The sequence below is a fragment of the Drosophila virilis genome, chromosome X, assembly GCF_030788295.1.
Source record: "Drosophila virilis strain 15010-1051.87 chromosome X, Dvir_AGI_RSII-ME, whole genome shotgun sequence".
Classification (NCBI taxonomy): domain Eukaryota; kingdom Metazoa; phylum Arthropoda; class Insecta; order Diptera; family Drosophilidae; genus Drosophila; species Drosophila virilis.
Window position 1 is genome coordinate 17,933,335 of NC_091543.1, and position 22,636 is coordinate 17,955,970.

The 22,636-nt window shown below is 41.3% G+C and overlaps 1 protein-coding gene and 1 long non-coding RNA gene across 5 annotated transcripts in view; one reads left to right on the forward strand and one right to left on the reverse strand.

The window, feature by feature from the left end:
* Positions 1–22,636, reverse strand: part of LOC138911788 (uncharacterized) — a 165,930-nt gene that overhangs the window by 102,710 nt on the left and 40,584 nt on the right. The window lies entirely within an intron of this gene.
* Positions 17,227–22,636, forward strand: part of disco-r (disco-related basonuclin zinc finger protein) — a 34,035-nt gene continuing 28,625 nt past the window's right edge. Inside the window, exons 1-2 of one of the 4 annotated variants that reach the window (XM_070207864.1) lie at positions 17,227–17,753; positions 20,100–20,770. The gene's annotated coding sequence lies outside the window, so the exon portion shown is untranslated. Of the gene's footprint in view, positions 17,754–17,888; positions 20,771–22,636 lie in introns of those variants that run through there. The other 3 variants (XM_070207866.1, XM_032439911.2, XM_032439910.2) reach the window with 3 other exon arrangements.

Here is a 22,636-nt window from a genome sequence, read left to right on the forward strand (position 1 = left end):
TCGTCCTCTAATCACAAGCAGCGCTGAGCGCCTGAGCGTGACTAAGTACGACTACGACTAAGACTATGGCTACGTACTCGTATAGTCGAACGGTCGTATAGTCGTATGGTCTCTTTTAGTCTTAGTATGCCTCCCCTTTGAAAGAGCTGCAACATGGTCGCTGGCCGTTGCATTAATAGCGTAGCAATCAGGGCGTTGCAGAAGCGAGCGCGGAGATCATAACGAACGGTTTAAATACAATATATTAAATGGATTTATTATGCCAAGATATTGCGCCTCTGTACGGCCACAGCTTTCGAGCATGTTACCAAGTACCCGCCCCCTCCCCACTCTCCTTGACAGACCAGTAATACACTCGTATATATAAATACATACTAAGTACTGCATACTCTATGCCCACTTGCCACAGCCCATATAGCTCGAGTACCAGTTGCGGCTCTGGCCAATGGCCAATGGCTGACCACGAAGATTGTTGTCGCTGGCGTCGTGCGTCACTCATCTGTGGGAGGCTCGACAGCTAGAGATGGGCGCGTGACACGCAACAGTCAAGCGCAACGTTCAAAAATGTTTTAAAAAGTCTTCAAGTATTTTTCATTTTAAGTCAAAAATAATTGTTAAGCACGGACTTTACTTACTTTTTTACTCTACTAAAAAAAATTTAAGCCTTTCATAACACTGTGGACAATGACTTATCATGTTTGCATACTTATTGTAAACTCGCAGATCTGGGTAAGCCCCACAAGTGATGGAATACTCGTAACTATGTATATTTTGTTTCTCAAGTCTCAAAAGTAAAGACAATATTGTTATTGAGATCGAAAATAACATAACCATAACTGATAAGCGAGGATCAAAGTTCGATAACAGTTTCGATAACTTAAATATTTGATCAAAGAGAGCATTAGAAAAATGTTTCAAAAAAAAACCTAGAAGTTCTTCAAGCCATTTAGAGCTCAAAATCTGTAATATTCAACGAAATTGCATTCAATAAAACAAAAAATTGGTGCATATTCACCAAGGTTTTGGGTGTACATCATTAGCAGTATTTGAGTTTTGTGTTGAAAGCATTCAACACGCGCCCATCTCTTGTGGCTACCACTCAGATGGCTACGATTTCGTAGTCGCAATTATTACTCGGTCCGGTCGCAATTAATGCTTAAAAGTGGAAGAAAAAAATATAAAGGTAACGTCTTCGGCTGTGCATTTTGCCGTTTGCCGTTTGCTGTTTGCTGTTTGCCGTTCGTTTCATCGTCCTCACTGAACACGCGCATAAATTTGGACTTAATTAGATACATATACGAGTATATACCCCATAGTCTTGATGTAGTTCCAAGTAACGCTATCACTCGCATGCCGTGTCGCTATCCACAAGAAAATGACTATGACATTGTTATGCCACCCTCTCTCTCCCTCTCTCTATCTTGCTGTCTCTTTCCCACACGGAATATATCTAAGATATTTCCTATCAGCTGCATGGGTAGCCCAAAGATTCGTAAGCGCATCTTGTAAAGTGTGAAAAACGACTAAGCTTGCAAGTTGGAGTTCCCCATTGGAAGCCCTTGAATAATCAAGCTTTCTAAACAAATTTATATTTTCTTAAGGCTAATTGGATATACATTTAAAGAAAAAAGTGCATCAAGTGTGAACAAAGTCAGCAGTAATATTAATTCACATTTTCTCGAAAGCAAGACATAGGATTCTTCTCTAATAATAACATTTATGATTTATACTGAATCTGTATAGACAGTTTTGTATTTATTTTTAACTTGAAATTGAGATTCTCTAGAGCTATTCTTTGTATTTTATTTGTGACAATTTCAACAATGTATTTAGTCGGGATTTGAATTAATTTCTAGTAGAAAGGATACAAGTGATGTTTACAGGGTATTAAAACGTTTAGTTTAGATACCTATTAATGCCTTGTAATCCATTTAATTCAATCTGAGCTTGCACAAATCTCTAATGAGATCTACTTAGAGCAATGGCTGTTTTCTCATAAACTCCCACACACACCCCCATACTGACATACACACACACACACACACACGCACGCACACGCACACGCACACGCGTATTTACTTAGGTAAGTACAGAACTTGAAAAGATACGCTTTGCCTGGCAATTACCTCATAAGTATTTAGTTGTGGGAATTCTGCCGCCAGGATGATAAAAAGCAAATGGAAATAAAAAAAGAAAAACAACAACAACAAAAAAGTGCGAGCACAACCACCGCAGATAGGATATGTTGTTGCTGTGAACTACATTTGGACTACCCTTACCAAATGCTTACCCTGAGAGCTGAGATCTCGGCCCGAGGACGACCCTTAGCCATGGCCATGCCCAGAACCATGTACAATATGTTGCGTAAGTGTCTAAACAATGGAGGCCAATGCCAATGCGCACACAATGAGCAAATGTGCGTAGGCACAATGCTCGCCTGTACAAATACCGAGTGGCAGGACGAGTCTGAGGACGACAGCGCGTCCTCCATGCTGTCCTGAGCCAAGCAGATGGCCCTGGCCACGTCTTCAATATCATGCTCGTCATGTAGCCTGTCGCAGCGGATCGCGAGCATAGGGATTTCTATTTCCAAAAATGACAGCATAATAATGCAAGCAGCCCGGAGACGGGCCAGGAATAGGGGTCGGGCACTGTATGTCTTTATAATGGCGTCAGGCGATGATTACACAATATTTATTTACAGAAATTATTATCATTTATGATACCAGCCGCCTAGCTGTCTATTCATTTCATCATCCACAGCCTCATCGCGCCCGCCACTTAGCCCATCATTTGGGAATCGAGACAGTTGCTTCCTTGATTGAAGCAGTCAGCCAATTGTTTGGCCAGGATATGCGAAATACAAGCGGCGAGCGTCAAACAATTGTTAAGTACTTGGGCCACTCATCTCACTGACATCTGTATTCATTTGAGACAATTTCGAAAATAAATTCAAAATCTTGCCCGAATTATCTGTTTATGACGTCGATACTCATTTAGAATCCATTAGCGAGCATTTCTTGCGCTTTCTCTCCCATGAGCATATCATTTCAGTCGATTCTTCTTTGTGAGCTATTCGCTAACGTTTTACTGGCAATGATCAAGGCCTTAAAGTAGCAATTATGTCATGTTTGTAATTATAATATACTCATATAAGAAATTGGTATGAAAGTATATAAAAATTATCAATCAATTTACAGCGCAATAGAGTATGTATTTTATGTATGTCTAATACTGAAATCGGAATCCTAAGATATATTTCTCTAGTACACCTACAAATTTTGCAATATTTCATAAATATTTCTTCAGCAAAATAAAACATATCGAAATGTGAATTGGAAATACCCAGAAAAGTGTTGTCCAACACAATCAGAACTTTTTTTTGGAAAAATAGAAGACTTAAATGGATACTTGTGCAAATAAATTTTGTATCCTAGAGATATTTAAAAAAAAAAAAAAAAACAAACGAAATAAATCGATTGATTTATTGGTAATATCATAGAACATAAAACTGGTCTTAAAACTGTCCGTTTTGCCCAACAGCGTTTTCATTCGCCATATTCACATTCACAAATACATTCACATTCATTACACAATGCCAAATTTAAATCGGGGCTGAACAAAAAGAAAACTCATCCAGCGTTAAATAAGATCATATTTTGCGCTGCTTTCGTTCTTAGAAAATGGCGATCAGCAGAGAGAAAAAGGGAAAAGGGTCTCACTCACTCTCTTTCTCTCTCGGACTCTCGGTCTCTCGCTCCCTTTTCATCTAGCTGGGAAATGCGATCGAATGAAGCATCAAACAGCAGTCGTAGCTGAAGCTGAATCCAACAGCTGCCCCGGATCGGATGCTCTGCAGGATTAACACATTGACTACGAGCTGGCGCATTGGCTGTGCATTCAGCTCAATTATGAAACCGATGCGTATTTTCCTGCATTATCATAAACGAAAGCAACTTAGGAGCTAGCACTAAGCAGACAAGAATTCACGTATCCATCAGATACAACAACAACAGCAACACAATTGCAATCGTGACCTTTCACCAGGGCGACGCTGGCCTTGAACCTTTTGCATTGCCGAACAGATTATCAATTCAAGGCTGTGACTTTAATAACAACTGGAAGAAAAAACATATATAAGTATATACATATATATGCATCTATATAGTTGGCGAGTAGTTTGTATGAAATGGAAAGAAAAAATATGTATTTAAAACGTAGAGACGCGATGCGACGCGATGCGACGAGGCGGTTAGGAATGTTATGTAAATTGAACTTGAAAATCGCTGAAACAATGGCAAAGTTTTTGAATATTTCTCTCGCTTAATTAGAAACGCAAGGAGGCGAACGCAAATAATTCTCCCCGAGCTGCGGGGTTACGTGAAAAGCGACGCAACGTCGCGACATTGCCAATGCTATGGATGGGCTTTGCGAATGTTGTAGAGTTCGAGCTGAAGTTGGAGGAGGTGCCGCTGACAACAGTGGCGCATAAATTATTCAACAGCTGGGTTGGCCAGGTCGGGCTGGCCCGGCCGCTAGACCTGGCCCCGCTCTCAGCGCTCAGCTGGCTCAACGGCTCTCGGATCGCGATTCCAACACTCTGACAACACACCGCACCGCACCACTGCGAACTGTTCCGTTCCGTTCCGCATTGGCGACGCAATCCAAACGCAGCTGAAGATCTTTGGGGTGCACAACCAGCTTGCCGGGCGGGAAGGCGTGTCTGTGCCTGTGTGTGAGTGTGTGTCTTGGGCGTCGTCTTGGATAATGTCATATGCATACGCGTGTGTGCAGGTATTTGCCAGCGATTTGTGACGACGTCGACGGCGACGGTGACGGTGACTTCAACTGAAAATCATTAATGTGCTCGTTGATATCTAAATGTGTGTACGAGCAGGTGCCAGAGGGCGTCTCTATCTACCTCTCTCTCTCTCTCTCTATCTCTCTCTCGCTCTCTGTGTATGCCTAGGCGTGTTGTGTGTGTCTGAAAATTGCTCTGGGAGACCAAAAATTTTGAATCGTCCCCAGCATTGTTATGCAAATGATGTCGCTTGACACGCAAACGCCACCGTCGACAACCGTCACCGTCACCGTCACCGTCACCGTCACCGTTGTCGTCGTTGTTATCGTTGTTGTTGTCGTTTTTGTTGTTGCTGTTGTTGTCGCGCACAGATCTCTTTGTTGTTTTCCACCTCCGGCGATTGCATATACTCATATTATGCGAGCCGAGCCAGCGATCCACTCTACACACCACGACAACACTCTAAGCCACTCCACTGGCCAAGAAACTGGCCACAAATGTCAACAGAGCCGCAACTGGCCAAAACGCAAAGTGGATCAGTTCGGGTGATCTCATCAACTTAATGGGTCAGTGATTCCCAGTTATGATTAAATTCGTAACTTGTTTTCTTCGCAACAGTTTTAGCCTTCTAGGCAATATATGCATATATATATATATATATACATATATGAATATTCACCCATGCAATTTCATAATTCCTCAACCGAAGTGCCTGCACAGACCTGTCTCTTGGCTGGATTCTCAATGATTGGCTGCCAACAAAAACAAAACATTCCATAGCTGCTTCTTGGCTTGCTGATTTCTGTAAATCTGTTCAGACGTAAAGGCAACAAATTTCTATATTTTTTTTTTCTGTAATTACAATCCGTTTTTTATAGATATTTATCTATGATTATTCACATATTAACAAGAAATTTATGACGAGAAGCTTAGCTGCTGGACTCCTACCAATCTATCCTGGGGATACGATATCAACTTTGTCCCTAAACGGAAAACTGAATCATCTTCTTACGTTCAAGTATCTAATTGAAAAAAACTCCATGCTTAATACCCTACTTAAGCGAAGCCTGAAAGTCTCCTAAATTCCCCGAGAGGAACCTGATAGTCGCTTAAACACCCCGAGAGGAGCCTGAGCCATCTCCCATAGAGAGTCAATCCATAGTTCACCAATTCCTGCTTCGTATGGCCCTGGCCCAGGCCCTGCATCAAAAGGATGCAAAATATGTTTGCCGCGATTCGACCCCTGCCACAGATAGATCGTGTTTGAATTCTCGGATTCCCCTATTAAAGGCTGCCTAGTTTTGGGCTACGTACGTGAATTGCGCGATCCAAAACTTATCCATAAAATTATTCTAACCTCGAAATGGAAATGCGTTTTGCTTGAGCCAAACTATAAATATGATGCAATGCCAACGTTGGTGGAAAATGGAGATGGAGCAGATGTCTGTGAGGGCCAAGAAACAGGCCAAACTCGATAAGAATGACACCCAGGTTGGTTGTGGTGATCAATTGCATTCGATCTAGCACGCTGCGTGATGTAGTGTCACGTGAGGACTCAGAAGAGCTTCTATTGCCGCACTTGCCACACACACACACACACACACACACAGAGGGACAACAAGAGGCTGTAATTAGCGAAGCGGAGTTTTAGCCATTGCATGACATTTGGCTTTGGCCACGATGAATGATGCCAAATTAACCAACACTCGAACCAAACAGAACGCTGTCTTCGAGATGGTTCGGAGCAGTTCTGTTTCGGTATTGGCCATGTGATGGGTACGCTTGGGGATGGAGATGGAGATGGGGACCTCCTGCTCGGCTGCTGGGAGCCGCTCTGGAGCTGCGTGTTCGTTAAGATGTGCCCACAGATAACAGAGGCGGCAACAATTTTTCGAATTGTAAACAATTTGCGCTGCAGCTTGTGTCTATTCGAATGTCTCAGCTGGCCAGCCGGCAATGGGAAAGTTGGGCAGCCTGCAGCCTGCAGCCGGCAGCGCATGGAGCCCAACAGCCACCAGGCAATGTGTGAATCGGGCCCAGCATGCGGCGATGCTGTGCAGATCTCTTGATGCATTCGTTAATTAAACAGAGGCTCCAACACAAGACAAGCACAATAAAAAAAAAAAAAAAGTAAAATAAAAAATAACTGTCATAAGACCGTAAACCAAGAACTGAGACAGCCACCAAATCGGGCGATCAGTGTGACCGTTTCCATTAAACTCAAATGAAATAACACCACGAGAGGTCAATTAAACCGTACACTGTTTCCGATTAAACTCAAATGTCAATGAGAGAATTCTATGACATATTTAGGAGCTTCATGCTCCTACATTGATCCTAATAAACAGATCTTTATTCATGTTCAGTGTGACCGTTTTATGTAAAAGTAATTATTTTCACTGGAACTGGAAGCAGATGAAGCAGTGGAATCTTCTTGTCAGCAATTTTTTTAATTTTGCTTATTTACAAAATATATTTGTACATTAATAACATTTCGAGTAATATCAGGGGAATAAGTAGAAACCAAGAACTTTGCTTGTCAGGAAACCGCCCCAACTTGTAATTAAAAGTACTCTCGCTGCCAATGCCAGACATTAAATAAATTTAAATATTTTTTGGACAACTAGACCCCAATTAATTTTGAATAAATTTGATGTATGAATAGAAAAAAAAACCTTGCAGTTAAGCACATTTAACAGGTGCATGTGCAGGTGGTATCAAAAGAAACAGAAAACCAAGAGAACTAAAATGACGATGACTACGATGATGATAATGTTGGCAATGATGATGATAATGTTGAGGCCGAATGCAGCTTGCGTGCATCTCCTTTTAGCTGGTAAATCTATGTCCCCAGTGCAGTAGCCGGCGTGTAATAAGAATCGAGTCCCAAACAGCAGACACCAATTGCAGCAATATGGCAATATAGCATATGGCAAGCATTGGCATCATAATCAAAGGCCGTCAGAGCACGATTGCAGCCAGTTGCAGCCAGTTCCCGAGGCGTGTTCCTATGCTCAGCTGCATTGGAGGCTGTTGTGATCTGCCCCATTGACAACTGTCCAGGCCAAATATAAAAAAGCGAGCCAGAAACCAGCAAAGAGGGTCGGGGGTGAATAAGCTGGCACGGCCCAAAGTGCCAGCGACTGACTGGCTGGCCAGGCCTGGCTATGGTCCAGCTATGGTCAGAGTCGGAGTCGGAGTCGGAGTCTGAATCTGAGTTGGAGTTGAAGTTGGAGTCGCAGTCAGAGTCAGACAATTGGACGGCTGGCTGTGCGACCGATCGCAATGGGGCTGGGAAAATTACATGTCTTCGTATCTAAACGCACATTAACCATCGCATTCCCCAAGCAGCCGCAGCCACAGCCCCAGCCCCAGCCCCAGCACCAGCCAGAATCACGGTCAGAGTCGGAGTCAGAGTCGAAAAGTTGAAGGTGCTTTGTGTAGAGAGCGGGAGGGGGGCGGGGGTATGGGGGCAGCTGGTCGCTGGTTCCCTTTTTGTGGGACGCCAGGCAATCGCCTGGGCATTTTCCTCCTCCTTTCTCGTTGCTTACTTTTCTTATTTAATTTCGATCGATCACTTAAAGAGTACGAATAATGAAAAATTGCAGCACCATGCCGCAGGCCAAGAGCTTGGTCTTTGAGATAACACACACACACAGAGAGACACACACACAGAGAGACACACACACACAGAGACACACACACACACGTATCTAGAGAAAACAAAGGGAAGCTCGGGCAGCTATTCGTTGAGCGTCTAGCGTCTCCTGAGCCCCAGCAGATGGCAAAGAGATTCGCTTTGCTCTACTCGTAAACACACACACACTTGAGCTTTACGTTTCGAAAAGACTTTCTCAAAGACTTTTCAAGCCGGGCTTTATCTACCGAACTAACTAAGCCCAACTGAATTGAACCGAATTGAACTGAGCTGAAACTGTGCTCAATCCTAACTCGGAGATTACATCGGATTTGTGACGCTCATGCGTAGAACTTGAACTATGCCAAAGTCATGTGGAAATCAATTAAGTGCAGTTCTCACGATCCCAAACACACAGATACAGCTACTGCGTACTGCGAAATACATATTTGTAACTTGGCCAACTGTATAATCGAGTTCTCATGCTTTGAGGGAAGTTCATTTAACTGAATTCAAATAAATATGTATAATTATAATTAGTATTATTGTCATTATCAAACTATTATTATTGCCATTATTTCTATTCATCATTAATATTCTTCTTATTATTATTATCATTATCATTATCATTGTTTTCATCATTTTATCATTATCATCATTTTTGATATTACTAATATTATTATCATTATTGTTCGTATTGTTAATATTATTTTATTTGTTTTATTATTATTATTTGTTTTATTATTATTATAATTTTTTTTTATTATTATTATTACTATTACTATGATTATTATTACTATTATTTGTATTACCATGATTTTCCTCATTACCATTATCATTATTTTTGCTATTGTTCTTATTATTATCTATATTTTTATTATCATTATCATCATCATTATTCGTATTATTATCTTCATTATTATTGTTATTATCATCATTTGTTATCCATATACCAACCTTAGTTTTTACTAGCCTGGTAGTTGAACCCGAATGATTGGTGTTTTATATAAACATAACTTTTCACACATTTTAGGGAATTTCATTGGAGTACTTTCGCGCATTGCGCTTTGCATGAACGTATTCGTAAGTACGCATATTGGCATCAATGCAGCTGCAAAGCTGCACAGCTATCAGCTCAATCATCCAATCCAAGCCAAGCCAACTGGGCACAGGACTTGTGGCCCCAACCCAACCCTAGTCCGAGTCAGCGTCCACATTCGTGTCGACTTGTGGCTGGCCTCACTTGCAGTTGTTGTTGCTCTGTTCTTCCACCGTTGCAGCTGATGACTCGGGGCATTTGTATTTCCGATCCCGGGCCAGATAGCATCTTTGTGGCAGGGAGGCAGCCGTTGCCGCATTGACGTCAAAACTAAATCACATTTGACTTGGCCGGCATCGGCGATCGCCTACGCCTGTCCGCTTGCCCTGGCAGATCCCTTGTCCTCTTGTTGGCCACTTGGCCGCGGCACTAATCGCTGATGTCAGGTGTCTGAGCCGAGCCGCAGTCAAGTGTCTGCTGCGGCAACGGCAACGGCAACGGCAACGGCGACAAATGACAAATCCTGTCCTTTATTTTTCGGGGGTGTTTACGTTTCAAGAGCCCTCACACACTCACGCACACACACTTCAGCTTGATCCTGCAAATGTTTGGCTTCACACAAAGGGGATTAAATCATAAAATGCTCATGACATTCTTTGAACCCAACAAAAATTTCACATTTTCATTGTTTTGCCAGCCACATTGGCGCATCCTTTTTGTTTGCCTTTGCCTTTGCCCTCGCCTCAACCTTTTTACCAAGGTCCAGGCAAACGCTCGCCAACAAGGTGACAACGCGAAAAAAAATACAGAAAAATCAACAACTACACACACACACGCACAAACGCACACACACACAAGTTGAACAATGATGCTCACCACTGTGCGTGTCCGCGATCTGTTTTTTATCAACTAGTACAGGGTATTCGTAATTTGAGAGCTTTTAGTTTCGTCAGCAATTGGCAAATTTACGAGTTTGTTGATTGAAAACTGCGATAGCCATGCACTTGCACAGTGGTTGTAGCATTAGCGAAAATGCGCCCAAAATTACGGACACTAGAAGAGTGTGAAAATAACATATGTGTACATAAGAGAAATATTATTGTAATATATATTATACACATATCAAATTCACAATTCGTTTATGCTTATATATTCATGACAATTCTTTTCTTTCAATTTAAATTTGTATTTTTAAATTCGAAGCTAGATTTGAAATGTTTCCAATGTGGTTTCATATGCAATTGCATTTAAAACGTGTGGTAAGAAAAGTGCCCATATATGAAATCTAGCCACACACAATGATATATAGAAAGCTAGCTTACTAATAGACAGGTTTTTGCTAAGCAATTCACCTAAAAGCGTGGAAAACCTGAAGCCAAGTTTGATCAGCTAAGTCAATAAATAAAATATGTTTAAATGTGAAATTGAGAAAATACTCTTGGTAAGACTTGTATATTGCGTTGGCTCCACTGTGCCGTGGGCAGGCGGCCACGTCAATTAACATTAACTGAAGTGAAATTAATTGCCGAGGCATGGTCACTCTAATTGTGGTTAATGTGGAACCGATAGCACAACTCGCCCCAACTGGACGCAATTTGTGATAAGCGATTAAACGATTATCGAGCCGGGCCCAATGTGGCTGGGCTTCATTAGCACCAGGCCAGAGCAGAGCGGGCCGGGCTAGGTTCGACCAATTGCCATATGCTGCTGACCGTGCGATCACGATCGCCATGTGGCTTGGTGTCCTGTCGAGGGTCCTGTTGGCGTGACCTTTACGACACAATCAACAACTGTTGACCGCAGTCCCGAGCAGCGCCAGCGGCAGCAGCAGCAGCAGCAGCAGCAGCAGCGTCTATTGTATGCAATATTTGTCATGGTCATTATGAGTTATAAACGATATTTTGATCCCTAATCACTTGGCCAAGCCAAGACACACACACACACACACACACACACACACACAAGCTGTCAACGCATTCGTTTCACGTTTTACCCAAAAGTCTGTGTACCATGTCGCCGCACCCTGTTCCTACTCCTGCCCCTGCCACCGTCACCGTCACCGTAACAGTCGCGGTTGCGTCCTGCGTCCTGCCCCGCAGCGACAGTAGGACACATTTTGTCGGATCGTTGTCGACGTCGTCGTCGGCGGTGGAATTAAAGGCACAATTGTTGCAGCCAGGGCAATTATAGATTATCACCTTATTGCCGTCCCATTCTCGCCCTCTCTTGCCCTCTCTCCATCTCTTTCCCGCAGCACCCGCACCTTGGCCTAAGCCTTGTGTGTGCGACCATCGAGCATCGTCAACATCGAAAAAGAACCATAAAAATGACACCACATTGTTTTTATCTTTATCGCATAATTGCGGTCAATTCCCTTGGCCAGCGCGGGCCTCTCAACTTGGCCTGGACCCGACGACTCGGTGGCTCGTTGGATCGGTGGTTCGGTGGTTTTGGTGGCTTGGCATGATTTCAATACCCCGGCTTCGGTTTCGGCATCGGCTTTGATCATTTGCCATGGCTACAGCAACACATTCACCTGAGACAGACAGAGCGAGAGAGCGGGCGAGAGAGCGAGGGAGAACTGAGCTAGCATTAGAACTGGCAAGGGGAAGCGGGGGCGGGGGCGCATCACATTTATCTTCTGGTCACAAATTAACGCTCTTGAAAATTACCGATCCCCATAATATGTCGCCTTCCTACAACATTCTTAAACTAGTCACAGCTGTCACACGGAAATCGGAAATAATAAAGCTGAACAAAAATAAATTAAAAATTATAACAAAAAAAAGGGAATTGATAGATTTTAATTATTCCACTTTTTTGAGAATAATATTCTATTTAACATACTTTTGTGCCAGCCCCAAGTCTAGCACAAATATTAAAGTAAATAAATATTATCTTAAAATCTTTTTAAAAGAGATTTTAATCCCATTTTTGATCAATTTCAATTAAATCATACATTTTATGATACGAAAACTTGCTTTTCAATTATATGACAAATATAATTAATATTAATTTAAAATATATAATTAATCATACCAAAATAAACCAAATTTACTTAGGTATTCTTATGCAAATGTTGTTTTGATTCAAAAGAATATTTTCGGCAAAAGAGTTTTCTGTTCGAATACCTTTGACTCTATATGGAAAATATCCCTAACATGCTCTAAGCTGTTCCTTAATAATAATATGGCCCTCTTTTTTGGTTCCAAAATAGATTTGAAAGAATACTATTTTGTTATCAACATTTTCGGCACTTTATCAAAATTAGTCTAGGAAATTTGAATTTAGAAATTGTTTTAATTCCAATTATTGTATAACAAGTTTGATACACTTTTTAATTTTATGTCAAGGGACCTTTTCTTTTCATTTGGTGTTGGAATAAGAGGGTCAGGGTATACCCTAGTCGAGAGATCCCGACTAGAACTTCTGACTTGTTATAATTTTATTTTAGTTGTATTGCTTTTAAATATTTAATTAGCTCGAGCGGAAATATTTAAAAATGGGAATGTCGCCAAAATGAACAAAAAATGTAATTTAATTTAAAATATTCGACTTTATGATGCATTTTCAGTCCAAATAACAAATCAAAATGCGAATACGAATTTAAAAAAAAAAAAAATTGATTTAGATTTGTTTTCATATGCCTGCCTCCTGCTCAGAAGCTGATGAATAGTTCCTGCAGAAGCGGAAAACTGGTTTGATAGCGAGTTTTTGAAAACGTCTCTTTTAAGAGAACTGCGTGAAGAAGAAGAAGTAAAAGTGAAGCCGAGGGTGCAACTGCGATCTTCGAGGCGAGCATTTGATAATTTGCAACTATTTGTGAGTGTCGGTTAATTCAATCGTTTCGCGCTGAAACCTCAATTGCAATCAGCTTGTGGACCGGTTTTACCATCCTTGGCCAACACACAAACACACATGAGACAGAGAGTAAGAGAGAATGTGTAAGAGAGAGAGAGAGAGAGAGAGGAAGCGTCAGTTAGGGGCCTGGACTTGACGACCTTCAGATTGGCTCACAAAAGAGCGCGAAGCTCCCACACTTCACGCTCATTCAGTTGGAAATCTGAGCATCTGTCAAATGAAAAAACAACAACAAGCTGTACAGATTGATATATATATTTATGTATCTGTATATAAATGCAAAGCACATTTGTCTATCCTTTGGCGCTCTTTTGGGTTATATTCGCATTTTTTTTGCTGTGACGTCAAATTACGCCAAATTCACAATTGTCGCAAGTTGATTACGATTTGACACCCCTCGCCCATAGCTAGCGCCTACCGCCACCCACCTTCAGGCATCCCTTGGCCAAGCAGCATGCTTTTGCTCCGCACTGCTTTGCCGACTTTGTCATAAGAGTGAGAGCGCCAAGTGCCAAGTGCCGAGTGCTGAGTGCTGAGTGTGCGAGCGAGATGCGCTCTTGCTCTAGCCCACTCGCACTCATTCACTCACTCTCTCGCTCGCTCGCTTGTACGTTCGCTCGCTCTCTCTCTCGCGCTCACTCAGAGCCATGCGCGGCCATCCGTTGGCTTTGACCAATGCTGTCTTTTTTCGAACGGGTAGGGCCGCAGCAGGCGTCGGGCGACGGACGCGGCTGCCGACGACAGCGACGACGACAACGACGAAAACGACAACGATGCCGGGCGACACATTTCACTGTGTCACATCTGCTGTGTGTGGTGTGTGGCGGGTAGAGGCGGGGAGGGGGCGGCGCGGGTCGATTGAGGCGAAGGTGGCCACGCCGACCGCGACATTACCGCACTCGGCACTCATCATGGTGCTCCATTGGCTGCCGTCGCAGTTGTTTCTTGATGTTGTTGTTGTTAAATGCGTGTGAGAAAAGGAGCGCTCTATGGCCATAGCTATATATACATACATATATATAGACATATATCGATATGCATATATATACATATATACATATATTTATATATGTGCGAGTCTATGACTCGCTTTTGGAATGTTAACGATTGCGACTTCTCTCAAGCAGTTGATAAATAACGGGACAAAAATTTAGGATCAGCCAATAAAAGAGCGCAGGCCACGCTGAGGGAGCGCTGGGGGGGGAGTGGCAAAGGAGCTGCTCCAGGACCTTCAGTTGCTACCAAATACAAATTATATACTTAGAAAGAAAAAAGTAGCCAGGAGTATCGAGAGCTATTTTTAGCGCATTTCTTAAAGCTACACATATATTGGCAAACTCTTATATATATATATATATATAGTAAAAGTATATATATAATATGATACAGATGGCAATAGCATGTTTTGGTAACTTTCAATTGCAAATCTCTTGGCTTAAGATAATAACCGAGCCGCAAGTTAATAGATCGAAAAGTTGACCAAAATTTGGATTTATTTGCAAAAGAACTTCTTAAATATATTTAAATTGGGCCAAATAAAAATACGTGTAAATACATTAGTATCCGCTTGCGAACGAATGGAAAAACAACCATTAAATCACTCTCAAATATTTAGAATAAAATATCAGTAAATATTTCTATTGATTATTATTATTATTATTATTGTTATTATTATTATTGTTATTATTAATATTTCTTATTATTATTATTATTATTATTATTATTATTATGATTATTATTATTATTATTTCTTCTTATTATTATTATTATAACCGATAGCTTATTAAAAAGGGTAAAGGAGTTTATTGTCGACCATTAATAAGTAAATAAATGAATATGAATTTGTATAAAACAAATTAAATACAAATCAGAAAACAATTCTGAAAACTATCTCAACTCTTAATAGGTTTTTTATAATTTGGATTTGTAAATTGCTCAAAGTTAAAAACATAAATAAATGAAAGTGAACACTTTTAAAGAGTTTAAAAATAAATAAATTTAATTAAATCTATTAATCAATGTATTTATTAAAAGGTCGTTAAATGCTGTTGCCCGAACTTCAGATATATTATCAATGGATTTTGGAATCGAACCAGCTGTCAAATATTTTTAATCGATTAACAATCGATGAACTGCTGACGGCATTCGATATCTAATGCGATCTATTGAATTATTCACTTGATTTTTAGCTAATTGCATCGGCAATTAAAACAATTCGAAGGAATTTCCATTCTGTGAGGCCGATGAGAGTCTGATCACATATATATATATATTTATATATATGCATATGTATGTGTGTGTGTGTGTGTGTGTGTGTGTGTGTGTGTGTGTGTGTGTGTGTGTGTGTGTGTGTGTGTGTGTGTGTGTGTGTGACATATGCTCATGTGCTGTCTGCTGATAAATGGGAACAGATTTTGTGGCTAAGAAATCGCTTAAAGTGGTTTAATTAAATTTGATTTGATTTTTGTTCGTTTTTGGCTGCAGCGCCAGCAAAAGGCGACACCCCACCCCCCCCCATCTGCAGAGCATACAAATATATGTAAGTATATATGTATTTGGTGCATATATACAAATAAAGATACAAACAATCACACATAGTGCACTTAAAGCTGAGATGTCCAGATACACAAATCGAGATAAATGTATATGCATAGATACATATGTAAATGTATATATAGCTGGCACCCAGGGACCATTTTCGACCACAATGTATGTGTGTGCGTGTGTGTGTGTGTGTGTGTGTGCGTGTTTGTGTGTGTGGGTGTGCGGGTGCGGGTAGGTTGGGGGTTGGATTGTAGATTGGGCAACGGCTGAATTTTGTGCTTGTGCTCGTAATTAATTATTTCATTAGTGCACACTTGATTCGAACCAAACCCCAAACTGCCCGCCCCTCCCCTTGCCCAACAACGGTCACTAGAATCATTTGGCCATTGGGCAGCGGCTGCAACGGCCAGCATGATCTATGCATGCCCTACAGTGCAAAGATTATGTTATGTTCTATGTGAGTTTAAAGTAAATTTTAATATTTTAATAATAGTCAAACTATGCTGCTTAGCTGTCCCTAATTGCGTATACCTAATATATTATAGAATTTTTATTAATATGCATAGTCAAAATTTCATATATAAGTATATGTAAATACGCACACTTGAAAAATTGTACTTAATTATTAAAAATATTTCGCTAATAATTCAAATAAATTATAAATATCAAACCATGTTTAGCATAATTCATTTATTCAGTATATTAGCCCACCGAATTGTGTAGGGTGCACGCGTAGCGCAGAGAGTCGCAGGCAGACATCAAAGAGTTTTGTGCGCTCTTAAGAGCAAACGAACGTGGGAACGTGGCGTATGGCTGACGTTGATTTCAATTTTGAACTGCTTGCTCGTCGTTGGCTCTCTGCACACCAATACCAATGTGTATTTTTACTGTGCGCTAGTGTGTGCATGCTGCTCATGGGCTGGGCATGAGCGAGAGTGAGGGAGCAAGCAATACAACACGCACAGAAGCGAATGGACACTTGCGGCGCCAGTACATGTATTGGTGTGCCTGTCTTTTTGTATGTGTGTGCGTACATGTAAGGGTGTGTGCTTGTGTGCGGGCTGGCCGCCACCAGTGGCCGTTCAGCTAATGCATGAGACGGCGTGTGTGAGAGCATCTTTGCTTGTGTGTGTGTATTTATTTGACGCTTATGCTATCTTTACTCGCCGCTAGGTGGGTCTCGGTCTCCGAGTCCAAGCACGAGCGCCAAACACTGTCCAGGCCCAGCAACAACGACGTCGACAGCAACAACAGCAGCAGCAGCAGCAGCAGCAGCAGAGGCAGCGCCAGCGTCAGCAGCAACAAGAGCAGCAGCAGCAGCAACCGCGACGGCGACGTACGCTGGATGTGATTTCAAATAGTAAAGTCGAGTTGCCGCTGCCGCATCGCCATCGCAATCGCATCGCAATCGTAATCGCCGTCGCCGTCGCCGCCGCCGTCGTCGTCGTCGTCGTCTTTGTCGTCTCTCTTGTGAACTGCTTACCGATATTTTGGCTTGTCGCCGTCCTCGTCGTCGTCGCGGCCGCCGCTGTTGCTGTAGCTGTAGCTGTAGCTGTGGTGGCTGTGGCTGCACTGTCGCCCCCACCGGCTCTGGCTGCGCTGCTGCCACTGCCACTGCCACTGCCACCGTCGCTGTCGTTGGCGTTGTCGTTGTCGCTGCTGTCGCTTCTCGTTGTCGTTTTGTGTATGTTCTTCTTCTGTACGTTGTGTTCTGTTCTGTTGCGTTGTGTTGTGTTGTGTTGCGTTCTGTTTCTGTTTCTGTTTTGTTGTTGTTGCTGTTGCGCGCGCGCGTCTTGTTTTGCCGTCGCTAAAACGGCAAAACGCAGAACAACTGAAAATTACGAGTACAACAAACAAAAATAAAAATAAAAGTAAAAATAACAAAATAGCAGAAGAAAAAAAAAAAAACAACGTAAAAAACATTTCATGTCGAGTTCGTTTTTAATTTTATAAATTATTTAATTTTTTTCTATTAATTTTGATTTTTTTTTTTTTGCTGTGAACAAAAATCAAGCAACAATTTACCGTATTAGTTGAAAAGCTTTTGCAACAATTTTTTTTATTGTGTTTGTTTTTGTTATTGCTGTGCAACAAATAGAAAAGAAAGGAAAAAAAAAAAGAAGAGAAAAACCATGTGATAAATGCGAAATGCAAATGCATTAAATGTGCTGCAAGTGAAACTTGGACATAGCATAAAAACTGCCCCTAACTCTCTTATGTACAAACACACACCCTCCGCCCACACACACACACACACACACACTGACACACACACACTGACACAGCTGTATGTAGTCCTTGGCTATGTACTGAACGCGCATAAAAAATGACTACCCTCAATTGTCGCCACTGGCTGGCACAGTCCAACAGGAGTTGTTGTAGGGGTCGCGCTCGTCGTTTAACGACAACGTTCTCGCTCTGCTCGCTGCTGTCCTGCACCACCTACTCCACAGTTACTCCTATTCCTACACTGCTTGCTTTTGGCTTGCATTCCAATTGCCATGCTCTCGCTCCCACTCGTGCATAAGCACATGCACACACATACACACAGTCGCACTCACACATACACAAGTGTCGCGCGTCGTTTGTCGCTTGTCGCTGCCTCTGCTTCTGCTGCTGCTGCTGCTGCTGCTGCTGTTGTCGTTGCCGTCGCCTTTTGCCTCTTCTGCTTCGTCATTTTGTGCGTCCTCTGGATTGGTTTCGGCGTTTCAATTGCGTTCGTTTTTTATTCTACCTCCCCCTCTCATTCTGCTGTCGTGTAAGTGTCTGTGTCCACTGTGTGTGTGTGTGTGTTTGTTCTCGATTCGATTGGATTACATAGTCGTTGTCGTTGTCGTCGTTTCTGCTGTCGCCTGCCTCGAGTTACTCCGTGTGGCTGCGTACAATTTTTTTTTTTTGCTGTCCCTCAGCATCTGCAGCGCCAACGACGCCGCCCGCCCCAATGCCATGTCGCACGACGACGACATTTCGTTTTTTGAGATTCGCTTTTTGCGTATATCGTGCATGTGTGCGTGTATGTGTGTGCGTGTGTGTGTGTGTGTGTGTGTGTGTGTGTGCGTAGCTCGCTCTGTGCATGTGTGTGTGTGTGTGTGTGTTCTTTAATATTGTCGTCGAGTGTCATTGGTCGAAGGCAAACGTGCGCAGCGCTGCCAGCGTCGACGTCGTCGCATATTGTCGCAAAACCTTCGTCTCAGCACGTTTTTTTTCCTGTCTGTTTTTTCTGTTGTTGTTTTTATTGGCTTTTAGCTTGCTGCTGCTGCTGCTGCTGCTGCTGTTGCTGCGGCTTTTTATTAGAATCCGTGTGGAGAGGGGAGTTGCGGCTACAAATGGGCTGCCTGGTGGCCGAGCGAGTTTTAGGGCTAGGCGGCGCAGCATGAGAGGGGGCGTGTGCACCCAAGTAGCCGAATGAGTTTTTGATTGTGTGTGTCGTCGTTGTTGTCGGGTGCGGGTGTGTGTTTGTTGTTTGTGTCGTTGTCGTTGTCGTTGTCGTTGTCCTCTCTCTCCCAGTGTGTGTGTGTGTGTGTGTGCGTGAGAGCGAGCGAGAGCGCATTAGCTGCATATACAGATATGCATGCACGTGTAAACGTGTGTGTGTGTGTGTGTGTGTGTGTGTGTGTGTGTGTGTGTGTGTGTGTGTGTGTGTGTGTGCGTCTGAGAGCGAGTGCAAAGTGCACAAAAGTTTTGCCAAGCAAAAATGGCGACAACAGCAGCGACAACAACACGACAACGTGCAATAGCAGCAGCCGCAGCCGCAGCAGAAGCAAACGTCGCCGTCGCCGTTGCCGTTGCCGTTGCCGCCGCAACAAATTTTGTGTCGTGCGATTTTATAACCGTTTTCAAAAGCGGCGGCGTTGCTGCTTCTGCCTGTCGCACAAAACGGACGCGGACGGACAACAACAACACAAAAACAACAACAACAACAACACGCAACGTGCAACAATAGCGACAGCAACAAAGCGAATAATTACAATAATAATAATATTAACACAAATGAGAATATCAATAAAAATATTATAGAAAAAAACACGCTGCAAAAAAAACTGCATCAAATAAATGTTAAAGTGTGTGTGTGTGAGTGTGTGTGTGTGTGTGTGTTTGTGTGTGGGTGCTAAACAGTTGATTTTTCAGGCAGCAAAGAACAAAACATTGAACTCGTTTTTGGCGCTCCATTTTCTAACACGCATCTAATAAACGCAACAATAACATCAATTTTACAGTTAACCCACAACAATAACAACAACAACAACAACAACAACGACAACAAGAAAGCGAAAAAAAAAACAAGCACATTATCATAAACACAAACATAAACATAATTATAATTATGATGTGATCAGAATTAACAGCAGCTCCGGCAAAAGGTGCAAAGATGTGAAAAGCTAACAACAACAAAAAAAAAGGGAAAATCAGAAGAAAAAAATGTAATAAAGAAATGAAATAAAAAGGAAATTCAAGCAACGAATAGAAGTAAATATATGAAAAAAAAAGAATAACAAAAGAAAATGCTCAACATTGCAATAACAGATAAGCAAAGGCAATACAAATACAACAACAACAACGACAAGTACACACAGGCATATGCCCATGTATGTGCGTGTGCGTGCATGTGTGTGTATGTGTGAGCATCTACGCGCGATAACTAATCGAGTTTAACACCGAAGCACATCAGCAAATTGATGAAACAACGAGAACAACTCTAACAACAATTTTGCAAAACAACAATTAAAACAACAACAACAACGTCAAATCCACCAACAACAATACCAATTACAAGCACCTATTCTAAGCGTACTACAATAACTAACAGAAAATAAAAGAAAACAAAGCATAAAACAAAGAATTAAACACAAGCACAGGGAGTTTACAAGGAAAACAACTTCAAACTCAGGTGGGTTTCAGCTTCCTTCTTTTTATCTTACGAGAGAGCATTCGGCATAAGTACTTGGTACCTTATCCAAGTTGTGCCACGTGTGGTATACGTAATGCGAGCAGCTATTGGAATACTCTTCCCTCTTCAGTTTACAATAAGAATATATATTTTTGACAAATTAAAGTCCAGCTAATACAATATTAAATTACTTAATAATATCATAATAATATCAAAAATATATATAATTAATAGTAAACCATAAACAATTCAAATTTGACATTTTTAAGGCGATTTATACAATTTAGGCATATTTTTAGAATTTTAACCAGTTTCCAAGATAGAAATGAATATGAAATGGGAATATATGAGAATATCGAGCATATATTTCACATATTCAAGCAGAGGCAATAATTCTTTCTGATTATATAATGCTTATTGAAACGTAATTCTTGACTCTAGTCTTGAGGTGCCAACACTTGTCGTTGTCCTCTAACTAACTTATACTATATGTTAGGCATATTAGTACAAACATTTTAGCACATCTTCAAAGAAAAGAAATGCAAGAAACCCCATCTATTATATTTATAAAGTTGATATGATATTGCAATCAATTTATGTAAATGTTATGCTAGCCTAGCCTGTCTTCCGAAATGGTTTTTGATGTGTTCATGTGTATTTATTCCATGGAACAGATAATGTGTATATATATATATATATATATATATATAGAGGTACATATATATGCATGTATATTTTTTATACAGAGGCACTGCGATTCGCATTTGAAAACTTCCGAGTTCTTATTTTAAGCCCAACTTGAATTTTAGACCCTTTTCTTCACAGAAAATCAGTATATAAGGTTTGCCTTAAGCCTTGGCTTAAGCAGAAAATACTTATTGCAGCGATTAACTATTTTAAGCAGTTAGATAATAATAATAAATATGTCAATATGCTTTCTAAGCCAGCCAACACATCATTCTTTTTTTCCCAACTATCACATTGAAAATTGACTTAAATTTACTCGCAAGTTTGTCAAATTTAAAAAGAAAAAGAAAGTATTACCTATAACAAACACTTCTTAAAGATTCTGGCCTTTAATTAAAAGCAAGTTTCAAATGCTGAACTAAGTACTTTCTGCTTAAAGCATGACTTTATATTATTTATTTTTGTTTTTACTTGATTTTAGAATGTGCCCCAACAAAAGTTAGCTGAAAGTCTATGCTGAAAAAGGTCTGTAAATAAACTCAGGTGTAAATTTCAATATTTATTTTATAAGCTTAGTAAACAGAAAGCTTTAAAAAAAAATGCAGAAAAAGTTGCATTATATGGACTCAAATTTGAACTTTGTAGACGATTGTTAACAAAATGTCATACAGTCTGTACCCCAGCCCGTCGACAGCTTGTCGGTGTGCGTGTGTGTGAGTGTGGGATGCCGAGAATTCCGACATTTGCCAGTTGTCTTAATATTTACATTTACATATTTGCCTTTGTCAAATCGCAGAGCTCTAAATAAGCACCACAGAGAGAGAGAGAGGGAGAGAGAGCGAGAGGAAGAAAGGAAGAGTGAGGGAGCGCGGGAAGCCGCAGAGAAAGGCACTGGAGTGGTGCCATGGAGAGATGGAGGAAGGGAGCTGCCAGAGGCACGCCTCGGCCACAGCGTCTATAGCAATAACTATATAGCCATATAATCGCCTGTTCGTGAGCTGTAAACACAGGCATTGTAAATTTACACCATGCTTATAATTAGCAATAGAACGGCAGTTGACTTTTTTTCCAGCGCTATTCTGCTCCCAGTTGTTGTCAGTTAAACAAATATATATGCACATATATAAATATATATATAGACATATGTCCGACACTATATAGACAGATTCAGACGGCTCC